The 16,444-nt window shown below is 40.6% G+C and overlaps 1 long non-coding RNA gene across 1 annotated transcript in view; it reads right to left on the bottom strand.

Annotated features, from left to right (window-relative positions):
- Positions 1 to 16,444, bottom strand: part of LOC131485372 (uncharacterized) — an 86,594-nt gene that overhangs the window by 16,208 nt on the left and 53,942 nt on the right. Inside the window, exon 2 of the long non-coding RNA XR_009248797.1 lies at positions 13,166 to 13,296. This is a non-coding gene — a long non-coding RNA (uncharacterized LOC131485372). The remainder of the gene's footprint in view (positions 1 to 13,165; positions 13,297 to 16,444) is intronic.

Below are 16,444 nucleotides of genomic sequence, written 5' to 3' on the forward strand. Positions count from 1 at the left end.
TATATTTATAACTGAACAAGAGCAGACAACAACAAAAAATTATATAGAGCATAATGCCCCTCCCAGAATCTTTTAATTAAAAAAATAATAAAATTTAAAAACCCTTTTTAGTATTTTTTAATCATAAAATTAATACACACTGTTGATAAAATTTTCAAACAACATAGAAATGTATCAAGTAAGACATGAAAAAGTGCCACCTACTTTTTCTCCAACCTACTTTCCAAAATTATACTATAATATTTAGTACAGTATATGTCTCTGCTTTTTAAAAATTAATATATCTTTGTAGTACACTTGAAAACCACAAAAACATATAAATTAATTACGTTTTAGAATTTTTTTCATGGTTTATACAAAAACCTAGGCGCTTCACCCACAGTGAGAGATTAGTTAAAAAATATTGCAGTTCATCCATAGAACGTAACCCTAAGAACCTGATAACAACCATATAAAAGAAAAATATTTAATGACATGAGGAATTGTTCACAATCTATATATATATATTAGGTGAAGAAAAGCAGTTACTTAATAGTATGTAAGTACTGTAAAAAAAACAAACAACCTTTTTTGTAAAAAAAAAAACCACATATTTGCATAAAAAAAGATTAATAAGAAATATATATATATATATATAGGTGATATATATAATTATGGGTGATTTAACATTTCTTCTACTTTCCAAGTTGTCTAAAGTTAGCACTCATTACTTTTGAATTAAGGAAACAAAGTTAACCGGGCAGTTCTCACTTTGCATTAGCATCACATTAACTGAAACCACATTTCGGAGCCGGGATCTTTATTTGCACAGTCCTGTGATAACTCCCATTATTATTTTTTAAAAAGTCTGGACTTAAATAATACAGAGCATAAAAACAAACACTAGTGCCCAGAATGGAATTGAGTTGACATGTCCACTCTTTCACTCAACAAATATTTTAGTGTGCATTCACTAAGTGTCAGGCTGTTACAGGTGTCAGGGACACCACACTATATAGACCCAAGGATGTTCTCCAGTGAATTATTTATGATAGTGAAACATTGGAAACAATGTCAAAACTACATAAGAAAAGTACACTATAGTCATAAGACAGAGTAATATGTAATCATTAACAATCATGTAGATCAGAGTGATTAACACTGAAAATGTTTAAAATATATTTATAATTGAACAAGAGCCGACAACAAAAAAAATATGAAGAGAATACTGCCATTTTTCTTACTAACAGTGTATGTATGTGTAAGTTTGTAAATAAATGTTTTATATATACCCACAGTCTTTGGTATCTAAGTAGATATAGGTAGACACTTTAGGGAAGACGATGTCCCAGGTAGAGACTGGGGAAGAAGATGACCCTTGTCTAAGAACTTACTCAGACTCTTTAAAGTGAAACCTCAAAGCATCTGCTAAGTCCTTGGATGTGTAAATACAGGCTTGGAAGTAGCTCTGGGTAGAGGCGCAAGAGAGTGGTATTGCTTTGCGTAAGAAAAACGGTATCCATTTGAAGGTGTTCTGAGTGGACAGGGAAAGGATGGCTCAAGTTGATTCCATCTGCCTCCCTAAGCTTTCAGTCAAGTCACCTTGCAAAGGCTTCGACTTAATAACCTGTGGGAGTGTGTGTGTAAAACAAGAATAAAGGCTGAGTTCCATATTTAGGCCAATGCCTGTCTGTCGGTGAAGAAACAGCTACAAGTGAAAAGAATAAGAACTCAGTGGAGGCAAGAAGTTGACCTAAATGTCGCCACAAGGACATAAACTTCATTGAGGAAAAAGGCAACATCACATGTGTGTTTGTACGTGCATCCCTGGCAGCTAGCTACATTCATTCAAATGTAAATTAAACTATACATTAACCCCAACTTCTGACACGTCCTGCCCCAGTTTCTTTGCTCTTTACAATGTCTTCATTATCAACAGCAACAACCTCACATTCATCAGAGCGAAGATACACACAGTCGGCTCATTATGTACAGCATTGTTCTAAAAGTTCAACCTTCCCAACAACCCTATGGGGTGGTTGTAGACAAGGAAACTGAGATACAGAAGTTAAATTTTCTCTTATTCTTACCCTCTATACAATCCCTGGGTACCTCATTCACCCATATCGCCTCAAAGATCACTTATACACTGATGACTCAGGCTTAAATATAAGCTTCATGGCTCCAAAACATTTCCATGACTATCGAGTTCTCCCATAGATCCCATTAATCTCGGCCAGTGCTTCCCACACAGCAGACCTTCAATAAGTATTTGTTAAAAGACTGAGTGAATCTAACCTAGAACTTTTCACTCACCTCAGGTCCTGTCATTTCTATTTGCCTTCTCCACAGACAGCTCATACTCAAAATATCCAGAACACAACTCCTCACCTCCAACTCTTCTCCACCCCCAAATATGTCCTCTGTTTCGTAATTCCTCTTTCTCCATGAGTGGTAGCATCATCTCCCTGACATGTAGGTCACGTTTCCCTGATTCACCATGTTCAGCCCGTCCCTAAGATCGAACATCTCTCAAGTCTGTCTGCTCCTCTCCCTTCCCACCCTGATCTAAGAGGCAATCTAGAGCAAAGACGCTAGAGATTGATTTCCTGGTTTTTTGGTTTTTTTAAGTAGACTTCACACCCAGTACAGAATGCAATGTGGGGCTTGAACTCACGACTCTGAGATTGAGACCTGAGCTGAGATCAAGAGTTGGATGCCTAACCGACTGAGTCACCCAGACACCCTGATTTCCTGGGTTTAAAGTAAACACAACTACTTACTGGCTGTGGGAACTTGGCAACAAATACAAGTGTGCCTTAGGCTCCTCACCTGTATTATTTAGAAATATTTGGGTTGTATGTAGCAGAAAACTCAATTCAAACTGAACAAGAAAGGGAATTTTTTGGTTCATTTAACTGGGCTAAGGGTGTCCAGCTAGATCTGGGAGCTCATATGGCAGTTCCTCCCTATATCTCATGGTGAATTTTCTTTGTGTGAGGCTCTGCTCTCCATAGGCTCCTCCCCCATGGTGGTAAGTTATCTTCCAGAACTCCAGTCTTATATCCTAGCTTTTCGACCACTTCAGAGGAGAGAAAACTTTTCTCTTTTTTTTTTTTTTTGTCCTAACCAAAAGCTCAGGATTACCTGGGTTGATTGGCCAGGACCTATGACATGGCCACTCTGGAACCTAAAGGTGGACTTAATCTCACCCAACCTCATGGAACAGGGGTAATGGTTGGGGGGCTAATTAATGAAAACAGGGTGTTCTTTCCAGGAAAAAAAAAGGGGGGAATGGGTGCTAATGTTACAAAAACAGCAGCTATCTACAATACAGACATGCACACATTCATGTGCATTATACATACTTATTGGTTTCCCTATATACAACCTGGTTGCTTTTTTTTTCCTAATATTTATTTATTTTTGAGAGAGAGAGCTTGCACGAGCAGCGGACAAGGAGAGAGAGAGCGCGAAAGAGAGAATCCCAAGCAGGCTTCACACGAAGCCCGACGAGGGGCTCCATCTCACGACCACAAGATCATGACCTGAGCCAAAATCAAGAGTCAGGCGCTTAACCGACCGAGCCATCCTGGTGCTCCAATCTGGTTGTTTTGTAATCAATTCTCCACACTGTTTCTGGAAAGAGGTATTTATAATGAAAGTCTAATTATCAAAACATATATGTGTCACAGAGCAGTTATCAACCTGTGTGCATTTTGGTTCCAAGCCTTAGCCCCGTGCCCAGAACAAGGTTGCTTAGGAAATCTGTTGAATGAATGACATCGTTTGAGCCTCACAGGTGCCAGGAGGTGCCTAGACAGATGTGAAAACCCGTGTTTCATACGGTAAAATAAACCAGGAGAAAATAAACACAAAATTAACTCACTGAACACAAAGATGGGAAAGCAGAGGTAGGGTTTTGACTATATTTTGAAGGATAAAGAAAATGCTTATGGGTATAATAGGGTGTCCCAGCTGAGTTGGGGTGATGCTGGGGGTGAAAAGCCCACTGACTAGTAAGAAAAGAGTAGCCCTTCCCAAGTGTATAGGTGTGCTAGGATATTGCTCAGATTCTAGCAGACAGATCCATAGATAACTTGATAATGTGATTAGTCCATACCTTCCTCAGAGCTTTGCTCATGCTGGTCCTTGTGCATGAATGCTCTTTACATTACCAGTCTCCTTTACCTCACTCCGGGTTTAGCACTAATGTCACCCCCTTGGAGAGATTTCCCCTGATGTTGATATTTAAAGCGGTGCTAACTACATCATAACCCAGTTGTAATTCCTTCATTGTGTAGTCACTATCTGAAATTACCTTGTTTATTTGTTTGTTGTCCCTCTTTTTCCAGAGGAACATGAGCTTCATTAAATCAGGGATCTTCACTGTCTAAACCAATGAATTAGCAAAGGAAATCACTCTTCTTGCTTGAGGCAAAGTAAATAAAAAACAGGCTTTAAACATGTCCAGCACATTATCCGGAACATAACAGATCCTCGAAAAAAGGTAGCTATATGACTATGATTTATGGATGTCATGAAATATCAGAAGGCCTGACTTCAATGCTTCTGACCCTTCTCAAAGGCAGGGCCCTGAGGTTGGAAAGAAAAAATTCCTAATCTGAATCTTGATGTGAAGATTATAATTATAATTAATTATATATTAATTATATAATTATAATTTAATTATAAATTGATGGCGGCAAGGTCTAGTTCAGCTCAAATTCAAAATTCCAGAATATAGCTAGTGAGCATCTCCTATGCTGAAAACACTTGTTGGCCCAACACAAGATAGAAGGTTGAGCCAGATATGGCTTAGACCCCTTAGGAGGCACATTCTCTTGGGGGAAGTCGAGTGGTAGGTCACAGTTACCTACATGTTAGGATAACTCGCTCTAATTGTGATTCCCAGTGGAGGTTGGAGTGATCTTATGAAGGACTTCTTGGTAAGAGAGAGCTTACCTGGCCAAAAGGATGAGGGGGATCAAAACCACATTGGTGACTGAAAACACAAAATTCAGGGAAGGTATCAATTTCTTGGGTTTGGATTTTGTTTTGTTTTTTCACTAAATTTATGTCAACAAGTGTAAGGGTTAAATTGTAGTGTAGGGCTAACCTGTAGCCTTAAGAAATAACAGCTTTGTTTTAACACTGTAGATTAAGAGATAATGTGTCCTATCAATCAAGGGAACAAAAGTTTAAGGAAAATCAACTGGTTTAGTGTTTGATTGGATTGGGGCAAGGGCCTGTCTGAACTGTTTCCACCCCCATCTGGGAACTATTTCTTTGTTCTGTCCCCAGGTGATGATAAGACGACGTGGTCAACTATAAAAACTCTGTACCCCGGTTGTTCAAGACTGCACTCTGGTCAAGAGTGTCGGTCCCCATCGGTTGGCCTTGCCTCTCATTGCAATAAATTTTGTTGTGACTGTCACTGGTGCCCATAGCATTCTGTTTCAGGAGTCGTGTGGATGCAACACAAGTTCAGGGTCACCTTTAACTGGCAATAAGAAGGTTGGAAAAGATCATTTCACCAAGATAGCCTGCATATCTGAGGTCAGCATAGCTATCAATAATTGGTTTTTGTCTTTTCAGAAGCAAAATATGCTGAAATTCAAGAACTGGGCCTGAATAACCATCTGTGTGACTCGCCAAAGCTGAGCCACCTCCACAGAGAGCCGGGCAGAGCACGTGGTGCCCTACAGCATTGGGACAATGTCCCTGCTCTCTTCACCACGTGGCCACCCAGCTCCCCTGACTGCCCTCGGGGTGTTTCTGACTCTCTACAAAATAATCAGATAAAAATGCTAACTTCTCACAATCAGAAAATATTCCCCATTTGGACTTTTCTCAGGACTTTAAACTTAAACTATTGAAATCCTTTATCCCTGCTGCCCTTATCATCAACTTTTTGAAATGGAGAATTTATCTTTAAGGAAAAATCTATGCTTAATAATATGAGTGGTAAAAGTCAAGTCTTTAACTCTCAAAAGAAACAAATTTTATATGTAGTACATATTTATATATAACGTGTATATTATATACTCAACAAATATATATTCTAAGAACAGGAAAGCTTAAGGCACACTGACGTGGATCATGCACCTTTAAGGATATCTGTTATTAGGATTCTGCATGTCATATATGGAAATTAACTGAAAGCGAGTTACAAAAAAAGAAGACAATGAAAAGAACATGATAGGCTTTTATAGAATAACGAATCTACCAGGCATAAAGTGATCATCAAGCACTTACCATATGTTCAAAACCACTCTGCATTTACCCAAGTACAGTACAGGATGTCTCCAGCTTTACACAGAAGGTGTGTGCCTAAGTTCATTGGTAGGTTTTTGTTTTGTTTCTTTTTTAACTCAGAACAAAATTCTTGTAAGCATGAATCTTTGTTCCTATATCATGTGTTTAGTAGACTTTTGTGAAATAGCTGAGGGTGTAGCCAGCATTTGCTGTTTATGTGGAAATTGTTATCCACGTTTCAGTTTATAGCTCAGTACTGAGACTCACCACCCCATCCCCTCCCCCAGTCATGAAAAAAAAATACAAGGACAGTTGTGGGAGGGGCAGGATCACCACCTTGGCCTCTGGGCTGTCTTCCATTACCTCTGAGCTCAGCTTCTTGAGTCCTCAGCCACTTGGTCAGTTCTTTTTTTTTTTTTTTTAAGTTATTTATTTTGAGAGGAAGAGAGAATGTGAGCAGGGGGAGGGGCAGAGAGGGAAGCCAAGAGAGAGAATTCCAAGCAGGCTCAGCACTCTCAGCACAGAGCCCAATGTGGGCTTCGATCCCACAAACTGAAATCATGACCTGAGCCGAAATCAAGAGGTGGGCCCTTAACCGACTGAGCCATCCAGGCACCCCCACTTGGTCACTTCTTAAGGAGAGAATTGGCCCCCCCTTGAGTCCGGGCCGTCCTATGACTTCTGGCTTGGCACTTCACCTTTCCTGATTGAGTTGTCTTGAGGGCATTCTGAACTCCTCTCTTGGACCCATGTCCTCTCCATTGGCCTTTAGAGGGGTGAGAGCTCTAAGTGCCAGTCATGATCAGAAGAGGAAGGGATCCTGGACCATCAGGAGAGAAGAAAATCTTGGCTGGCTCAGTGGTCTGGGCTAGGCAGTTTTCCCTGGCTTGGCAGTAGACTCAGTCTGGGAGCTTTGTCTCCAGTTTCCCATGTCCAAGCAGGGAATCCAGCATTCATCACTTCAGATGACATGAGACGAATGCACCAACTTGAGAATGAGAGGAGTAGTCTAGCCAAAGAACCCATTTGCCCGAATTTACCAACAATCATCAAAGTCCTCTTGGTGGGGTTAGCACCCAACATCCACTTGTGGGACAAGTTCAGAGGCAATTCCAGGGACAGAGCATGTAGTCACTCCTGTCTTCAGTGGGCATTTTCAAATTTTCCTGCTTTTGCAGGGCCAGCATGAGGATGTGCTGAATGACTCTGGACAGACCTTATTTTGTTAGAGTAAGATGTACTCCAACTACTCTGCCATAAATGGGACTGGACCAATCTGTTGCAGAGATTCCCCCTGGCTGGCTTCCAAAGTAGAGTCTGGTCAGAGAACTCCAGCACGAGTTCTGATTTCAGGGTTGGGAGCAGTGGGGATAGGTACTCAGTACATGAAAAAATTGAGAACTTCATTTAGTTTTAAAAAGTACATTCAAGATCCTGATATAGCCTCACTATATCTAAGTGTAGAGATCTATAAATGAAATTACTTTCATTCCTCCCAAAGAGTGGTAGAAGGGTAAGTAAGAATTGTCCAAGAGCCAGGAAAAACTGAGAAAGTTTGGTCTTTTTCTGGTAGAGGAGGATGGTGGTAAGGAGTTCAAATTCAGTGTTATATTCAGGAGTATTTCAGAGCAGGCTCAAATACAGTCCAGGCACCAAAGTTCGAAAGAGCCAATGAAGGTTTGGGGGAGGGTTCAATGCAGGCAGTATTTAAGCTTCTGTGGGCAGTAAGAAATCTCAAATGAATCAGGGAGGAGTTGAGTCATCAGAAAAAATTCTACAAGGATTTATGAGAAGCATATCCTAGCCCTAGGGTTAAAGCGGGTGTCAACCTTACAAAAAAGCAGACTCTCCTGTTGGCTGGGTTTAGCTGGGCTGCTGACCGAGAACCTAGACGCTAAAGATCCAGGCTCAGGGTCTATTAGGCAGTCTTGTTACACACAGAATGGGGTGAAGCCCATCATACAACAGTATCATTGGCATTTAGGACTCTGCATCTATTGATGCAGGCATGAGTCATACACAGCTTGGCCATGGACTCTTTATAGAGCATCTCCTTCATAGTGAGAAGTAAGTGAATCAGTCAAAGCTCTTTTCACTGCAAGTAACAGAAATTCAACTCCAAAGTCTAAAGTGAAAAAGAAATCCATGGGCTGGATAACTAAAACGTACATGACTAAAACTTCAGAGGTGATGGATCCAGCGATGTAATCTAGGATATGTTCTTCTCCACCTCCCACTTTTCTTTCTGTTAGTTTCAATAGTTAGTTTATAGGTAGCTGCAATAAGTCAGTTGACCTGGTGATAAGATGACCATTAGCCACTTCCAGATTTATTTTCTAATGTCCTTTCTTCTTCTAGTTGAGAGTCCCTACCCAGTAAATTCCAGAATCAAGTTTTATTTACCTCATTTCATCTTAGAAGAATCATTCCTGAACCAGTCACTGCATCTAGAGGGTTTTGGTACTCTTATTGGCCACTTACATCACATTGGGTGGACCCTCTCTGGTCACATGGATTAAGAAGTAAGAAAGAGATGTCTCCATGAAAATTTTTTGTACTATCATCAGAAAAAGTTGTAAATTTTTTTTTTTTTTTTTTTTTTTTGGACAGCCAAAAGAAAAAAAAGATGTCCACTTCCAGGGACCAAAGACTATTAACGTTTGGCATTGGTAGAACCACAAGACTGATAAAATCATAGTGTGGTAAAACATGACAGCATGTCTTACAAGGTCTTGAATTTGTTTAGTGTTAGAGCTTTCACCCAGTGCTTTTCTCAAAGATTATGTTATTAAATATTTTTAAATTAAGTTAGCTACTTTATAAGAAAAAAATATCATTTTCATTTTAAGGATGGCAACATTGATGCTCTGAAAGCTTAAACAAAAGACCCTTTTAGTAACAGGTAATCTGGGTTGTTGACAGACTTGGGGCATAAACCCAGCCTCCAAATTTACTATTTATTTTATTCCATTGCAACTGCATCTGGGCAAAAGGGGATTCCAAAGACTGCAGAAGGTTTGGCTCTTTATCCGGGAGATGATAAGGAGGGTCATCCATTGAGACAATACCCTTAAAGGAATAGTGGAGGTGTTTATACTTCTTTTCTCAACTCCAATAATGCATTTATTTGAACTAATCTCTCCTGCATTTATTTATTATTGTTATCATGAAGGCAAGATGTTGCATTTGAAGTTCTATAACTAAATGGAAATGTTTACAATCTACTATATCCCAAGAGGTACCCAAGTGTAATGACTATTTTCACACTTAAATACTGTTAAAGCTATAGAATATTGTTTAAATTATTGAGTCCTTTTGACACTACAACTGCATGTTGAATCCTCATTAATGAATGTGTTCATTTTTCTTCTTTCGATTTTAGCCCCTGTCATACATGGTGCTTAAGATGGTAGAACTTTCTAGAATAGAGATCCTCATAGGATTGCTCTACAATATTCAAATTGGTTTCTTCTTGAGACCAGCCATTCACTTAGGCACCTTAAAGCACCTCTGGGACCTTCTCTATCCACAACGCTTCTGCTCTGAATTCTCCACATACTACGGATATTTTGATATATGGATATATCATTTATAATGATATAAATGCTGCACTCCTCACTTTCTACAATGACAAAGTTTTCAGTGAAGATTATCTCTGATTTTCTTCTTGGTAGAGAACATTTCTGCGGGATAACTGGCACACTTGGGTGATGTTTTGCTAGGTTGAGACCTTATATATAACAGGGGCAGGCCTTATCTCTGTCATCTCACTTTGCAGGGCTCTGGAGAAAAGGAAAAAATAACCTTCATTCCCCTCTTCCCCCGCCAAAAAAATGAACCTAGTGTTTGCTATCTGATTCCTGAAATTTCAGCCTTGGCTTAAACCACAATGAATTGTTATCATCATAACTGCCAGCCTTGATCGGTATTGACAGATGGGTTCTGAGAGCAAATCCAGGTTTAGCAGGGAAAAGTGCCGTGGGGAGGACATTGAACTGTAATGCAAGTTCCCCAGGAAGAAAAATCTTCTGAACTGTCGACAGTCATTTGCACTTTACTGGGGGAAGAAACTCTAAAAGGAAATGAAAACTGGAAGGAGAGGCAGTCAACACTGGGAGGAAGGACAGTGAGGGTGGTGTGGGATGGGGTGGTGGAGAGCCTCACCGTCATGGCTGGCTGTGACAAAATAAAGGAACATGTTTGCAGAACAGAATTCTTAAAGAGTATTTGAAGGTTGGATTTGAGGTCATTAAGCAACAAAGACTGTCCATTTTTGCTGACCCTTGAACTTACTACAGTGCGTGGGATAAAGGGACAGCTCAATGGATGTTGATGTTTTTAATGAATTTTTAAATTAGTGAATATCTGGGTTTTATTTAATTAAGAAAAGCCTCTTTTCACTGACAAGAGACAATACCCCTGGCCAATGATTTTAGGAATGTACGCCTTTGGATCACTAGTGTGGACAAGTGAATACTTGATCATGGCAATGTTTTCTGGAATTAGGTCCAGTGCTCTTCTCAATATCCAAATAAAGAAACCCTAGAAATACTACTCTGATGCATAATCCCAATCTACTCAGGTTTCTGTACATCTTATAACACCAATCATGTTACAGGTGCTTTAAAGAGAGATATTTAGGGGAGACTGGGTGCCTCAGTCAGTTGAGTGTCTGACTCTTGATTTCAGTTCAGGTCATGATGTCAGAGTCGTGAGACCAAGCCCCATGCCCAACATGGAGCCTGCTTAGGATTCCCTCTCTCCTTCTCTCTCTGCCCCTTCCCTGCTTGCACACACCCACACACGTGTTCTCTCTCTTTCTCACACACTCTCTCTCCCAAAAAAAAAAAAAAAAAGAGAGAGAGAGAGAGACATTTAAATGGAATTGGAGTGGACTTTACAGGGCTCTTAATTTAAGGCACATAGTAGGAGGTCAGCAGAAACCCCAAACCACTCACAATGGTTTGCCTCTTTTTCCATGTTGTTGCTTCCCTCTCCTCAGTGACTAGATCATCACCCGGTAACATTAACTTCCCTTTCACCTTCAAGTATTCTGCAGTTTGCATTTGAGATTATGCCGTCATTAATTAGAGCTGAAATTTGTTACCCATCTTCCTCCACATTTGCTATGTAGTCCTTGTCTATTAATACTGGGCTCCAGGAGGATATAAATAGATCCCAGGAATGTCCACGGTACCGAGATGTGGGGATCTCCATGAGGACTTCTCCATTATAGGGGCTGCATACCATGTATCATCAGATGCCAGGAACCAACAATAAGGCAGTAAAGGCACTGGTGAGCCTACCAAGGACAAAATCTAACTGGTTGCAAATGTCACATAAGCAGGTTTTCTCTTCTTGGCTTTCTAGGTCAGAGGTCAGCAAACTTTCTTTTGCAACAGGCCAGACAGTAAGTATTTTAGTTTTGTGGGGCATACAGGCTCAGTCACACTGTTCCACCCCGCTATTGCAACAGAAACTGTGTGGACCATACACAGACAAACGGACATGGCTGGATTTGGCCCAAAGCCACACCTATTCCAGATGATAATATAATACCTAACATTTTGAGTGTTATGTATCAGGTATATTATTTTACTTAACCTTCCCAGCAATGCTATGAAATGGGTACTATTATTTTCGTTCCCATTTTACAGATGTAAAATTTAAGTCTTACGTAGATTAAAGGAAGGTGCTTTCTATAACATAGCTAGAAATCAATACCATCAGGGTTTGAGTGTGACTGGCTAACTCAGGGCCTGCTTGGATCCTCGTTAAGGGAAAAGGGCTGATGTGGTGATGAGCAGTGGTGGGGGTGGGGGGGGCAACCTGAGAGGGTTGGGAGGAAAATCTTAAAAGATGGAAACAGAGGTGCCTGGGTGGTTCAGTCAGTTGGGCGTCTGACTTCAGCTTGGGTCATGACCTCATGTCACGATCTCAGGGTTAGTGGGTTTGAGCCCCATGTCATGCTCTGTGCTGACAGCTCAGAGCCTGGAGCCTGCTTCAGAGTCTGTGTCTCCCTCTCTCTCTCTCCTTCCCCCACTCACACTCTGTCTCTCTTTCTCAAAAATAAATATTTTTTAAAAAATTTTTAAATACAAATTGAAGATGGAAAGAGAATTTAACTGTTAACCTTTGGTTGGTGTTTATTCTTCTTAGCTAGACTTGAGATATAGCATCACCTCCTTTGAGACTTCAGGATATCACAAAGTCAGTCATGAGCACCCCAAAGTTCTGGAAGCTGGTAAACCAGCCTTTTCTCAGACTCCCCATGGTATTTTATTACCTAGAGAGGTCATGGCTTCTGGGAAAGGTGAGTAGTGGTCCCAGGAGAGTTAACAAGTAATAATTTGTTTTACTTTTATTTATTTATTTTTTTGGTGTCAAAAAGGTGGTTTTATTAAAGCACAAGGACAAAACCCAAGGGCAGAAAGAGCTGCCAGTAATATTTTATAACTGAATCGTGCTTTCCAGTTCACAGACTCATTTGATGGTCATGGAGACCTATCTCTTGCTTTGTTCCTATTGTCCCCCTACTTGGAAAGTCTTCCAAATCGTCTTCCCTCAAGGCCTTGTTCAAATGTTTGTGCTTCCATGAAGCCTTCCCCAATGGCACCCGCCAGAATTAAAGTTTCTTTTACTTGAGTCTGGATCACTCTGCAGCCATCACCAGGATGACGTGGTACTTTCTATTGTAAACATATATGCACTGGTCTTCCTTTCTATCCTCGTCTGTAAGTTCCGTGAATGCAGGAAGCATGCCTTTTCCTCCTTTTGTGCCCACAGAATTTGACATGGTTGAGTGGGAGCTAAATACCTGCTTCATTGGCTTAAATGTAATTATCCTCATAACAACCTTAGGGATAAAGCAGGGCAAAGGTTATCCTCTTTTGCAGATAAGGACTCTGAGGATGACAGAAAGACTTACTTGTCTTGGGCATCCCATGAGAAGGTGTTTGCTGGAATCTTCTTGCATTCTTTACTACATGGCTCCTCACTGCAATGAAACTGCTTCCGCGTTTTCAAGTTCCTGGTGGTATGGGTTTCCAGTGGCTCTAACTGTACATAAAGAAATTATAAAAGTTAAAACTTGAGCATTCATAACCGGCGAAAAGCCGTTGCTTATGGCATTTCTCATAGCAACAAGCATTGTCTTTGCACAACAACAATAATACCAAGGGAGATACTGCTGGGGGCAGTGACCAATGCATAAATCCACTCAAGACATGTTTAAACTCTCATTAAATGTGCTGTAAATTTGGAAACACAAACTTCTTTTTCTTCTTGAGGTATAACTTATGTATGAAATGAAGTACAGATTTTCAGCGTGTGGTTCAGGGAGTTTGAGGCAGTTGAACACACTCTTTGTAAACACATAAGTTCTTATAAATCTAAATTGGTGTATGTGTGCAAGACAGCGTATGGTTCATTTGAGACAGAAAGGAGCAGAGACAGGGCACAAAGAGATGGGTCCAGAAAGACAACATAAAGACAGATGTGTGAAAAGGGACAGAATTACTCACCGATTCTGACATGGTAAGTGGTCAAAGACATAAAATAAATGCCGAACCACCTAAATAGCTTTCTTAGAAAAAGAGGTTAGGGATTGCTGAGTGATTCAGGGATACGTGGGCAGAAAGGAAACGATGAAGTTTCTGAGATCATAAGCAGTTTCCTTTCTTTGACAACTCCATGCATACACACAAAGATAAAATCCTTCGTATCAAGGAAAAAAGCAAATTATTGATAGCTTCATTCCTGAAAAATAATTGGTCAGAGGAAAGAACTGTCAAAATGGCCTCAGGGGCAAGTCTTACATTCCAGAAGCTGAAATAATTTTTGCCCAACGTGATAAAGAGATGTGGTGAAAAAGTCACATCAAGACTGAACTTGTTGTCTACTGTATGGATTTATGGGATAGAAGATTTTTGTTTTCTGTACTCCAACTCTTAGTTTTTTAAACTCACACCCACACACATACACACAGCAACTTTCAAGCTTTTAGTTTCACCGAACAAGTCAAAGAGTAAATCATGTTTCCATATTTCACATCCCTAGTAACCAGACTGAGTTAAGTTACTAAGACGTCAGAAGTAAGGAATATTCCAGGAACACTGGCTTCAGATGATATTACAGGATCCGAAAATGTGACTCAGTACTTCCTTATCTTATCTGGATTGCAAGTTCCCTGGGTTGGCACAAGGCTTCTTTAACCAGTGATTGGCCTTACATACCACTCAATGATCTGTTTTATAAAATCAGTAGTATCTAGAACTGCAATACTGAATTGGATTGCTTTTCGGAGGTCTTGAAGCAGAATGCCATTTAACCAGAGAAAAGTTATAAATCAGATTGGCATATTCTTTTCACAACTCTTTCCATTTTGCACACAGGCCTGTGGTGCAAGACCCTGGAGTTAGACAGCCTGGGCTTATTAGATCCTGATTTACCACTCCATTGGCTGCATGACCTTTGGTAAATGACTTAATCTCTCTGTGCCAATTTGCTCATCTGCAGCGTAAGGAAAATAGTTCCTACTTCCTAGAGACACTGTGAGGACTAAATGAATAATAGCCATTCATTCATTGAACAAATATGTATTTTCTTGAGCACCAAGTATGTGCCAGGCAGTGTTTTAAGCTCTGGGGAAAACAATAGTGAACAGAACAGGCGAATGTACCGGCCCTCATGGAGGTTACATTCCAACCCAAGAGACAGACAATAAACAATGTCAGATGGTGGTAAGGACTGTAAGAGAAAAGAAAAACAGTAACAGAAATAGGAGGTGGGGGGTTGCTATTTAGAGTGGCCAGGGACAACCTCACTGAGGTGACCTTTGACAGAATAATATCTACACATAAGCAAGCATTTAATAAGTGTTACTGTTGGGGTGCCTGGGTGGCTCAGTTGGTTAAGCGTCCGACTTCGGCTCAGGACGTGATCTCACAGTGGTGAGTGCTCTCAAGCTTGCGAGTTCAAGCCCAGCGTCGGGCTCTGTGCTGACAGCTCAGAGCCTGGAGCCTGCTTCGGATTCTGTGTCTCCCTCTCTCTGACCCTCCCCCGCCCATGCTCTGTCTCTCTCTGTCTCAAAAATAAACATTAAAAGAAAATTTTTTTTTAAAGTGTGGACAACTGAGTCCCACTTGACCTTTAATAAGTGTTACTGTTGTATCATTAATAATTAGACCCATACTTAGCAAATTTACTTATGACAAACTCCCAAGGGATCTGAAGATGTTAAATTTTCGCCCAGGAGATTGTAATTGCCATGAAATACAACCCTAACTGCTACTATGTGCTTTGGCAAACTATGGGCCGTGCCTTCTCCCGCTGCCCCTTTATTCCCACCATCTCACCTCTTCCTTGACATCTAAATATAAACGTCATCTTCCCAGATGCTCCAGCCTGGGGTGTGCATATACCTGCACGGCACTGTTTTCTTTTTTTTAATTTTTCTAACATTTCTCTCTCATACAATGAATGACAGTCTTACATTATTTATTCTTATTTATTTAAGTCTGTCTCCCCACTAGACTGTATTTTCCATGAGGGCAGGGTTGGTATCTGCCTTATTTACCTCTAAACTATGCGCTCCCTCCATACCCGGCCTAGTAAATGGATAACTGGGTGGTTAGAGGTCTCTAGTTACCAAGGCCTGTGATCAGGCAAATGGAGTCGGTAGGGTACCCACATCTTGGGCATCTGTGTCATATGTGTTTTCTCATACCTCCACTCAGCATAGTTCGAACTTCCCAGTATTTTTAAAACAAAAAAAAATTTTTTTAATGTTTATTTATTTTTAAGAGAGAGAGAGAGACAGGGCGCGAGCAGGGGAGCAACAGAGAGAGAGGGAGACACAGAATCCGAAGCAGGCTCCAGGCTGAGCTGCCAGCACAGATCCTGACCCATGGTTTGAACCCACAAGCAGTGAGATCATGACCTGAGCCGAAGTCAGATGCTTAACCAACTGAGTCAAGGTGTCCCTGAACTTCCCAGCATTTCAACTGGAGACACAGATCAAAGCTAACCTACAAGACAAACAGTCTTTGAAGAAACAGACAATAACCATCCCAAATTAAGACCCAAGTTTACTATTCTAGGAAAACAGAAGAAATCCCCCAAAGGGAAATGGCGTCTGCTTTGTGCAGCCTGGTATTTAGATCTTCTTGGCACAATCTTATTTATAGTCATTGTTCTGGACCAGCTA

This window comes from Neofelis nebulosa, chromosome 1, assembly GCF_028018385.1.
Source record: "Neofelis nebulosa isolate mNeoNeb1 chromosome 1, mNeoNeb1.pri, whole genome shotgun sequence".
In the NCBI taxonomy this organism is placed as follows: Eukaryota; Metazoa; Chordata; class Mammalia; order Carnivora; family Felidae; genus Neofelis; species Neofelis nebulosa.